This window comes from Eurypyga helias, unplaced genomic scaffold, assembly GCF_000690775.1.
Source record: "Eurypyga helias isolate BGI_N326 unplaced genomic scaffold, ASM69077v1 scaffold18639, whole genome shotgun sequence".
In the NCBI taxonomy this organism is placed as follows: Eukaryota; Metazoa; Chordata; class Aves; order Eurypygiformes; family Eurypygidae; genus Eurypyga; species Eurypyga helias.
This window is the reverse complement of record NW_010271569.1, coordinates 1-12348: the sequence shown is the minus strand read 5'-3', so window position 1 is coordinate 12348 and position 12348 is coordinate 1.

Genomic DNA, 12348 nt, shown 5'->3' with positions numbered 1-12348 from the left:
GTGTTTGCACGAACTTCTCTGCTTTACACAGAACCCTCCACTACGCTTATCACACAAGTGGTAACATCTCCCAACCATTTCATTAGTGGCAGTGATAAGCACATAATCATGGAAGATGCAAACAACAGTATCTTACCCTCGACTGGTCTAAAAGACATGCAAGTACTTTTATAGGTACAACCCAATAGACTTATTACAGTTTTATAATAAGCTACAATGTCTTTATCAATAATCAATATCACAATATTTGAGCAGGTATTTTCTTCCAACCCTTTAAATAAGTGCTTAACAGCAGAAACAGTCACAGGCATCTAAAAAGGTTTACTACAGCTGCGGAACTAATTAATTGGTACCTTGTCAGAGTAGCAAAACTACAGAGCTACAGAGGTACAAAGAATGGTAACACATGTATGTATCTTGGACTAAATACAAGAAAAAATAATCATGAAGTGCTCAACATGTAATGAATAAAATAAAGACAATGAAAATTATGCCAGGGCACAGTTTTTATAAGCAGAAAAAGAAAATAAGGTACACCATCTCCCTACTCTTAAAGCCTGTTCTTTGTATCTTCTAGAATAGCATCTTATCTGTATGCTATCACCAAGCTCATCTAAAAAGAAACCTAAGTTTCCAAATCTGGTAGGAGATGAAAAAGCCTACAAGTTTTATTGCTTTTTGGTGTTTGTGGGATTTTTACATGCTGTTTATTCAGTAGGCTGCACTAGAGTAGAAATATATTCACCACTTGATAAGCCTCAAAGTCATTCCTATTTTGTGATTTCCTATGTTGTCCTTTTCATTATTATCTCCATTGCAATTACCAAAGGTGTTCATTAAATACTGTTACATATGGCAGTAGTCATCCTCTATAACTAATTATAAATAATTGATTCTTTAATATACTTGTAGAAAATAAAGAGGCAGCATCTAGTAGTTGTAGATGCTGGACATGTATTATTCATATGCTCTTATAAAGAGCCAGTAACTCTTGAGTCCAAAAGGGCAACATGTCCTTAGTTTGAAAGGCAAAGGAGGTTGCACAGTAAAATATGTTACTCAATGATTTTGGGTTTTAAAGAATGGGTTTATAGAGTGGAAGTACTATTACTATTGAAACTATTACATATGGAGTTTTATACTGGTAAAAAAAATATTCATTTCTATTATGTACCGTGTTTGTCTCTGTTTTGTACAAACTAACACATTTCCTACACTTGGGAGTATTATACATTTTTAAAACAGAAAAAAATCCCATGGGATCTACCTATGACTTTTACAAGTGTAAAGTGTGCATGCAAAGCATGAAATTGAACAAAGCAGATAAAAATCTTTGGTCTGCAGGAAACCAGAGGGAGCTGTTACCCTAGCATAAATGCATTCTAATCCATGGTATCCATTTGAAAATAATGTTTGAAACACACTTCAAATGGGCAAGAGGGGATAGAACCATCCTGACAGCAATTTTTAAGTAAACTTATGAATACCTCTTTTCATCATGCATCAGAATTTGTATTTGACTTCAGTTGAATAACATAAATAATTTTGCCAAATAAGCATATCAGTGTTTACAAAATCACAATGGGCCAATATTTGCAGCTGCAAAACTTAGCATTTGCAGTATTTTAAGGAATCTCCTGTGTGATGAAGTCAGGGAAACACTAAGTAAAATTGGAGAGACTAAGTATTTTCTTCTCTGCATCACCCAGAGGCAAAACAGTCAGGCTTTTAACACTGCATCTATGTATTTGTCTATAAATAAAAATGGTTCTTAAGTGTTAGATTTCAGGGAATGTACCATTTTTATCCTTCAGCTTCTGAACATTTCTAGCAGATGGGCAAAGGTCTCGTACTTTGTACTGTAAAGGTTTACGAATCGCAGCATCCAGAGATTTGGTTCTGTGCTTCCTCCTGGTTGCTATGCAACAGGTCAGTGCAACTCTAGCCTATTTATTTTAAGGCTGATGGGGTGTGAGATATGTACCCACAAATGCACAATTATAAATCCCTCACAACGTACTGCCATTTAATCTTTTCACTCTTGTTCTTCCATAATGGCCCCTCTACAAAATGAACTCAGTTACAGCAGAATTATAGGCTCCCTACAAAGCAGCACATGGGCAAAGCTCTACTATTGCCCATGCTTCTGGCACCAGGCATAGTGTCAATGAAGCATCATCTCATTCCCTTGTGCCCCCTTAGCTTCTTAAATATACCATGACCTTTTTAATTCCAACAAGCATAGTTCCATGGAAGAGCCATCAAGGTTAAAGAGAACAAGTTGCTGGCAACAACTCGCTGGAGATAAGTAACACACAATTTTCCAGCTAGGACTGAAATGAATTTAAGTACTACATACTAACAGGTCACTAGTAAAGCTGTTGCACATCTCCCACCCAATATGGTCCCTTTGAGTTCCACAGAACTGCCTGCATGGATTACCTCAAAGAAAACAAGATTTTAAATCGGGCTTTTCAAGTGTCTTGGATTTTCCCTCAATAAGCATTAATGAGCACAGTTATAACTGCACAGTGATCTCAGATGTGGTGCTGGGAGATGATCCTCAGTGATGCAGCCAGTACTGATTTGTATCTATCAGGATCTGACTCAACAAATGTGCCCCAGTTACGAAGAGCAGATGTTTTTAACAGAACAACCAGTTGCACACCTGACAGCATTTTGGTCTTGTGGAATACAAGATTTCTAGGTGTTCTTGGTCATTTCCCTCTCTATCCACTTGTTCCTGTTACCTTTTCCTGTTTGGCTGCAGTAAAACTCAGGGCTCCGCAGGTGGCTCTGCATGTGGCTGGGGATGGACTTGCCACAATTCTGAAACTGCTGGAAGCTTCCACAGCTCCAAGTCAGACCTGCCTCTGGCCACTGCTGAGCCAGTCAGCGATGGTGGTAGCACCTCTGGGATCACATATTTAAGAGTGGGGGAAAAAAAGCAACTGCTGGGGAACCTGCAGCAGGGAGAGGAGTGGGATGTGAGAGAGACAACTGGACAGACACAGAGGTCAGTGTAGAAAGATGGGGAGGAGGTGGCTGGAGCAGAGGTTCCCTTGCAGCCCATGGCGAGTTGGCAGGCTGTGCCCTGCAGCCATGGAGGGTCACGGAGGGGGGCAGACCCACCTGCAGCAGAGGGATGATGCCACATGACAGCAGGCAGCAGTGCCTGAAGGAGGCTGTGACTCTCTGGAAGCCCATGCTGGAGCAGGCTGCGCCTGAAGGACTGCACCCCATGGGAAGGAACCATGTTGAAGCAGTTTGTGAAGAACTGTAGCCCATGGGAAGGAGTCACGTTGGAGAAGCTGGTGGAGGACTGTCTCTTGTGGGAGGGACCCCAGGGACCGCGGGTGATGGACTGGCCACAACCCCCATTCCCCATCCCCCTGCACTGCTCGGGAGGGGAGAGGGGAGAGAGGTAGAGAAATTGGGAGTGAAGCTGAGCCCAGGAAGAAGGAAGGGGTAGGGAGAAGGTGTTATTAAGACTTGGTCTGTCATTATGAAGCTGAGCCCAGGAAGAAGGAAGGGGTAGGGAGAAGGTGTTATTAAGACTTGGGTTTGTCTGTCATTATCCTACTCTGATTTGATTGGTAACATTAAATTGATTTTTCTTCCCCAAGTTGAGTCTGTTCTGCCCATGACCGTAACTGGTGAGTGATCCCTCCCTGTCCTTGTCTCAACCCACAAGCCTTTCCCTAAAATTTCGCCTTCCCATTTCACCTGGGTGAGGAGTGAGTGAGTAGTTGTGTGGTGCTTAGTTGATGGCTGGGCCTAAGCCATGACAAATTCTTATATAACGCTCCAATTTCAATGACATCTGCTATCATTGGTATCACCACTTCTTTAAAACCTATATAAAATATCTGGTTCATCATAACAGTTCCAAAGTGTCTCCCAGGAGTGTATTTAATGACTTCTTAAGACATAACATAGAATTTCACTTCAAGAAGTCTTCTAGTCTCCCCCAAAGTGGAACAAAGACTCATTTTCTCCATCTTGCAAATATTTCAGACATTAAAACATGTACTTCCACTCCTTATGGGGGTTAAAAATTACCTCTCCGACTTTCCTACCCTCCTCCTGAGATAACCCTACTGGTATATGGCCAGCAAACTGATACTTAAATCCCTTTACCCAAACAGGCAAAACTCTACCGTCTGCTTCTTAACCCAGTTACGACAACTGCCAGACAGACATCAAAGAACAAGCTATGCTGCTGACATACAGGTTATGCTGCAAGACTTACTCAGATATCATTTCTTTCTTAAAACAAAAATATGCTTTGCTTTGTGGCTGACATTTGTAAGGATGTAATTAGGCTAAATATATTACATGTTGATTGCATCTCTGAAGTCAATACCCCTAAAGATTTGGAAAGGAGGGAAGGGCCTGCCTGTAAGAAATATGCAGAATATCTCATATGAGTCCTCATAATTTTTAAGGAAGCGAAATGGAAGAAACAACACTATCATTCCCTTTGTACTTCCAGGGTTTCTTTGGCTGTAGTAACAAAGCAACGCGAATGATCAGTTAGCCTTAGCCAACCATCCCTGTTGACCCACATAAGTGGAAAAAGATACGCAAAGATAAAAAGGCAAGATGACAAACAGCATGATTTAAAGCACATATAAAGAACTGCAAAGAATTTGAATATGAGAGGGGACTGAGAAGCAAGAAGTCTATGTCTTCTACTTACCTTCTGTGTGGTTAACGTATTCCACTCAAATGAGAGAAACATGTTTTTTGGGGGGGTGGTTGGTTGTGTTTTGGTTTGGTTTTTGGGAGGGGTTGTTTTATTTGGGGGTTTTTTATTCTTCTTGAGAGGACTGAAACCCACCTCTTTAGGGTGACTGTTGGCTAATGGATGAGAAAGGCTGGAGAAATGGAGATTGCATTCCTAACCACTGAAGCTATTTTCTATTCATTTCTTTTCAGCAAAGATTCATCAGACCAGAAGAAGCAGATGCAAGAGAGCAAACATTAGTCCCTATCTGAGGCCCCTCGGTTCTAGTCTTTGATTCAGGGTTAGTTTATATTATACGCAATGACTCGCTGGGTGCTTGAAGCACAGCACCAACGAGTCATTTCTCTTTTTCCCACATGTTCTATCACCACCCAAAGAATCTTTAATACTTTATAGACTTATGTGGAGCAGCTTCAGTGGGAAAGACTGGGAGGGTCCCTACTGCAGAGTAACTTGATGATTAGAGCAGAGAGGAAGGCAAAAATCTCTTTAGGCAAAGGCAAAAATTACCTGAGACTCCTTTACCTTAGGTGAATCCCGTTAAACTAGGGTGCACTAAAAGAGAGAGCACATGCCGTCAGCTGCAGCTTGCGGCATAGAGCACACAGCCTGATAGACGGGCTCATGAAATACAAACTAGATGAAGCAAGCCTAGAAGAGACAGACAGCAGGCACCCAGGCTGCAGAGTCTGGAGGTTGAAGAGCAAGAACATATCCAGAAGCAGAACTCCAAGGTGAAAAAGGAGGCTTTTAGAGACTTCAAGAGCTTCAAGAGCTAGGGGACAGCCAAGCAGAGATTTTAGAAGATTGTAATTTGGGATTCTGTTTCTACACTATTTTGTCGATCTAGGCTTACCTGAGCTTCCCAGGTACCATAAAAACTTCAGTTCTGGGGAATCCAGATGCGTGTCCCAGGTTCAAGATGTGGGCATGCTCTGCACCTTAATTACAGCTTCCTAACAAGGCAAGGCTGACTGCACAAGAACTCTTCTCTCCCACGCACACACATACCTGTCTAACGTGCTGGTTTCCACAGAGAAAAAACTTTGGCAAATGGGCTGACTGAGAGCAGAAGCAAGTAAGTCCCCAGCCTGAATGATGGGGCAATCACATCTCTGGAGTGCACTGCAGGACTCCTCCAGAAGGAAGAATCCTCAGTGCATGACTTACTGCACCAGGACCTCAGCTCCAGAATTTCAGCCCAGGTTAGTAGCTCAGCCAAGGTGAGATACTAGTTAGATGCCACCGGTTCTCTTCAAATGAGGAACCCAGTGCTATGGATATTTTTGGAAAATAAATCAACTTTTACTAGTGGTTCTCAAATTATGGGACCACAGGTGGTACACAAGGCAATCAGAAATGGTCCATGTCTGGTTTCCAGACACATTAAACTGTAAAACATAAGAGCTTATTCATGCCAGCACAAGGTCTTGAGGATTAAGAGGGGAATATAGCTTAAAAACTCTACAAATCGCTGCAACGTCACAAGAGAGAATGCAGGCATGAGTAATAAACTCAGCCCTTTAGCAAAAATGGACATTATGTGATATGAGAAAGTACAGCAGTCTTATTGCTTTGTAGTATTTTATTGCTTTGTAGTATTTTACATATTTTACATTGCTTTATAGTATTTTACAGTATTTTAAGAAGAATAATACAAAAAGCAGGAGGCCACTGACTTTTATTATGCTTACGCCTAATTCTTCACTTAGTTTAGTGAGATCAGAAACTTTCTTGGGAAGAACTTGTAATTAAACTTTAAGAATTAAACTTCAAAGTGTTTTATTAAAAGTTTATTGACTCAACACTGAGGGGACATGATCTTCTTTTAAACACTTCAAAATCAGTACCAGTATTGACTAATACTAATACCGCTTTATATTATAATTCTATTCAAAAAGACTCATATGTTTGTATGTCACTGTGGCTGTCTATAGTTTATTTCCTGTCCTCTGATTCATTGATAGGTAAACAATAAAAAACAACAAATATTATGCACATAAAGGAAGGCTACGTAGAAGGTGTGGACAACATCAGTAGTAAGGTTGCAACATTTTATTTTTTTTTAGCCCCTTCCATAGAATAAAATTTACCCTCATCTTTTGAGTTCTATGCTTCAAACATAAGGGAAAAAAACTAAAGCTCTATGATTTATAATTATCAGATAAAAATAGTGTTGAATTTGCACAGGGTGTTTTTAATATATTTGAAGAGGCCCACAAAGGCTGAGAAACTAGGCTTTCCTCTGTTTTCTTGCTATTAATCAACTTTCTGTGAAAAAGAAAATATTGTGGGAAATAATGGGACAGTTTTCCAACAGGCTCTTTCAGTACAAAGAGAGAATGGCATCACTGGGTTGGTTGTGGGTGTTTGTTTGGGTTTTTTTTTTTTGTCACCAGTACAATACTCTCCTATCTCATCAGCACAATTTTTTGTATTGTTATTACTGCTATGGAGATAGTGAAAGGCAGGAATATGACATTCACAGGCTTTGCCAAGTGCAGCAGATTACGTACATGAATAGCTAACTGCACACTAGGGGGTATGATTTAGGTCAAATTTCTTGGTTCATTCCAAAAGGTTATAGATTCGTAAGCCATTCATTGTTTAATGCACCACACAGCGTATACCCATACATACATGCAACATGAACTATCTTTTCTCTGTTTTTTACAGAAGTAATTTGTGTTCCTAGGCAATGAAAACTGGCAGAAGTTGATAATCTGGAACAAACTGCTACGAGTGTGTAACAAAGCTCTACAAGCAGTCAGCGCTAAAAAATCCAAAGAAAATAAGAATTCATTTAGGGGCAAATTAAGATCTGAAATCTTTCAAGATTATGGTACAAAACACTTTATGGTTCAGCAACTGCTCAAAATGTAACTAGAAAAAAACTGAAGAAATAAAATGATGCCATGCAACTTTGAATAGTGTGATTAATGAAAATGGTGATTTTTTTAATATTGCTTAAAGAGAAGACAAACGTGTATTATGAAGCAAATCACATGAGATTAGATAGTCTCCCAACTTTCTTTGTGCTGTAAGAATCAGAGAAGATGTTCTTTTAATTACTCAGTCAGTGGAACAGTCTTTAAAGCAGGGACAGGTTCAGATACAAGTAACGATATTAGATAGCAGTCTGTTGGTTTGGTTTTTATTTTTTCTCCAGTCAACGTGTTTTCTTAAATATTTTAATTTCTGAAAATATACAATAGCAATCATTTGAAATGTCTTTGCCCCAATTACCAAGTGACCTGGTAACCACTCTGATCCTAACAGTGGTGGCCTAATGTGCAAAACCCGAAACAAGGGCATGCCTTGAATAGTATGGATTTAATACCTCTGCCTATGCACTTTAAAAGCCAAGATCTGTGTTAATGGATACTGAACGGAAGGGCTGAACAGTTTAAAGCAAGAGAGATCCATATTTTCCCTGCATGTGGTCTAGGACCTACAGTGATTAACTTTCAATACAAACATAGCATAGTTCATGGAATAGCTTTTTCTGTAAAAATCAGCTTGAAAATATTAGAATCAAGCATTAGAAAAGGCTTGAAGATATGATATAAACAGATTATATATCCTCCATTATATTTATTTATATTTAATCATACTAGGCAGTTTTGTATCTTTGCCTTATTATAACTCCCCATTGTTTGAACACAAAACACACCCTGTCTTTCTGCTGGACTGAACTGAAAAATGAATAACTGAGGGGCAGGATTTGGAATTACTTGTACTACACTGCAGATAGAGGGAGAAAAGAACAAGGAACTAAAACCCATTCTATCCCACGGAAAGAAGATAAAAGGGAGTCCGGTGAGGAGGGAACATGGCGTTAAGACTAATGTTGAGGAAGAGAGAAAAGGATAAGCCTCAGAGAACGATAACAAGAAGGAAATGAAATGTGAAGATGAGAAGATCTCACTAGAAACAAAAAGCTATATGTCCTTAAAAGATTCCCTCTGTAATTGTTTTCTGCTGTGTGGCCGTAAATGAGCCTTATTCCTCTGCTGAATTACTCAGTGCGTATTCTAAGGGCCAAGCAGGGACAGTCAGCCAGCACCTAAGGCATACACACAGTAGAACTGCACTGGTCCATAAGGGCTCCAGGGAGCTTTGTTCCTCAGGTTGATGTAACCTGTCTCTCCCAGACAGGAAAGCAAATCCACATGCATAAAAGCAGTGTTAAATATGAAAATAGGATAACATACACTTTTACTCTAAGATTAACAGCCAAGAATCACAAGAATCATCTGAGCAGTGATTATTCATCAGGTAACACAGGTACCTGCACACAGATCAAAGCAGCAGTTACACAGGACCTCATCCAAAGTCTCTTAAGCCAGTGCAAAGACTCTCGTTGGCTTCAACAGGGTTTGGAGATGTCTCATGGCTTTCAAACAACATATGTAGCCAACTCCTGCCATCACTCTAGAGGCTAGATTCAGCACCAGAGACGTCATAGAGAAATTCCTATCACTGTCAGCAGCAACAGGGTTGAGTCCTCCGACCTTAAAACTTCAATATGGAGTTACAGTGTGCTGCCCACAAACACTTCCAGAACTACTCCGTGCTTTCTGCTACTGCAGTGCACTCCTGGACACTCACCAGAACACTTCTGCCTCAAAAGGGAAAGCACAGTAAAGGAAGAGGGGGTCTAGTTTTAAGCTCAGGAGATGGGACATCATAGCTCTCACAGATGATCAGACGTGCTGTCTTGTCTCTCCGAGATCTAGTGGCTCCCACATCAGTCTGCTTCACAGCTTCCTGCAGCTCCTGCCATCTGCCTGGAAGCAGCCATTTCCCAGAAAAGTTGGCAAGATGTTGCCACCTAAAATGAACAGTACTGGGGGAGCAAGCTCATGTATACTGTATATTGCCTTATCTTGAGTGCTTGCAGATGGCCAAGTGAACAACAGCTCCCAATGTCTTGTCTGACTAAAAAGAGCTAGCACAGTTTTAGATGGATAATTACCAAGCAGCAAAAGGGACATATTGTGTCTATGTGTGATTTACACTGAGCCAGGGTCTCAGGCTGCCACTGCAGCTTTTCAAATGCTTTTTTTCAGATTTGTAAAGTTTTCTGGTTTTTAAGCAGTATCATTCCTGCATTACCATTTCTGCCTGCTTATACAGGTCAACTGAGTGGAAGACCATACAATCCCTCATTGGGAAAGCAAGCCCCCTTATGGACACATAAATGTGTATTCACCTGTACAACTTGTGTTGCTCAGAATGAGCTAAAATAAACTGCCCTGGCAAAAGCACAGTTTTACTAATAGAAGATGCATCTGTACTAAAGGCACTATGCCAGCATACTCCATCAGTATTCCTGCAGGAAAATGTCCCTTTACATGCAGACTACATCTACGGTCCTTATGATTTATATAATTTAAGAGGGTTTTTTTAAATAAATATATGAAAATATCAGATGAGTATTGTACTGAGATCATGACATCTGGTTACAGCTGCAGAAAGCCTGAGACCATACCTCTGCAGATATGAATTTCCCCATGTACCTCAGTGGGGATTTCAGTGTTAGCTCCCACTAACTTCCCCGAAAATTAAAGTTCATGTGTTGAACAGGGAGGGTCTTTCTGTTAATATTCCATCACCATCTCTAAGTAGCAGCTCATTTTGTCACTAGGCATCAGTGACTCTGAAAGGTTCCTAATTCCTCTGTTGTTGGTCAAACCAGGCCAAAGGAGCTCCACAGGGCACTTGAGGTATAGCACTAGTTAATAAGCCAGAGTGGTCCTAGAGAGAGACCACGAATGTATTTTAAACCTCTGTGAGAAGTCAAGATTGTGGAGCTGAATGATTACCTGAATCATTAGCAGGAGTTGGTGAAGCTCTGAAAACCAGCAATGCCTTCCTACTCACTTACGTTTTTCCATTTTGTTCCCTTATCTTTTTCCCTCCCAGCCCATTTCACCTCATTGTCCAGTATCCTGTAATGGTGAGACCTCTACCACAAGCCATTGCATCCAACTTTAACTAGTATTACCTCTCTCTCTTCTTGCTTACTGGAAAACTGATGGCAGCAAGGCATGAAACCTGTCTTACAAAAGAAAAGGAGACCAAGAGACTTGATCTGTTGATGTGTTTGAAAATAAAGCAGGTAAGTTCTTGCCTCATCATTTAGAATACCTACACTAAAGACAGCTGCTAAAGCAAAGCTTTTATCTTTGGGAGTCATAACAGGAACCAGGAACCTGAAGCTGGAAAAACACAAACTGGAAAACAAACAAATACATTTCAATAATGAAAAAATAGCCACTGAAAGGCAACTAACACAAAGGAGGGCAGCACACTGCCCTTCCTCCTATAGAAAGAGCTGGAAAATCGGCTTCTTCACCTAAGATCTACAGGGTACAAAAGAGTATTTGCCTGACTGCTCTTAGAGTAGCCACATTTCAAAATTCTCAATAATCACTGCATGTGTAGGGTGAGGTTTACTGCTGCCCCTTTAAAGATTCCTGTCTTAAACTATGGATGAAGTGGCACTGCAGTTGGTGCATTTTTAGGGCAGAACAATTTGAGGCAGAGTTGTTTAGTGCTAGGAGAAATCTAGCTAATTCAATTATAAACAATCTCTTGGACCTCCTCATACCTGGGCCTCATAAGTCTTTCACACGTCAAAGAAGAGGATAGCAAGTCCCAATCCTCAAAACAGGCTGTGCACAACACATTTTGTATTTTCATGCACTATAAATAGATGATTTTGGGAAAATTAAATGAAGCAGAGGATGATTATCAGAGTGAGCACTCCAAGGGGCAAAGACCTGGGCGCAGCCCCAAGGTTTGTGTTGAAGAAACCAATTCTTGTTGAGAAATGCTACACAGGAATTGCAGAAGGAATCACATCCACCTTCACTAAGCATGGGAACTGTTACTAGAGATGTCCTCTCAAATGGAGAGAGAGTAAAAAGAGGAACTTATAAAGAAAAACATGTAACTTCTTTCCGTTACTTAGCAAGAACAAATGAGACGCTTCAACAAAGCACATTGGTAAACAGCAATGAAAATCCTTGGTGATTCTCATAATACCATCTATCAGGAGCTACATGGTCCTGGGATTTGGATTTCCATTGTGAAAGAGGTTTCGCAGCACCGTGCTTCATGATATTTAGAGCCATTTCAGAGGTAATTTAATGTCCTCATGCAGAAGCAAAGAGCTGACAAAACCCTGTATGCCAGGATAAATTACCAGGTGCAAGTGCCAAAGCCACGTGCCAACTTGATGTCAGGTCTTTCCATTTCATCCCTCTTAACTCGCAGGTTAGATCACTTGGTCTAGTTGAGAATCCTTATTTTATATACATTTATACTTTAAATCTGTACTTTCTGGCAATGCTAATACTAATGGGAAAACATATTTTGTTCCAGCCAGTAAAGCAGGGGCTTTGTCTAGGAAATATCTAGGGGCCTTATGCTCTCTGCTGACCCAGGGGGATTCCCGGGGCGATGTAACCGTAATAGCATCCTTTTGAAGATGTATTTCAATGGACTGCTAGTGGAAAAGGCCTCCCATTGGTTCCTTCCTCCTCCCACCCGTTTAGGGAATTACCTCAGGAAAGGGAAAAGATCTAATT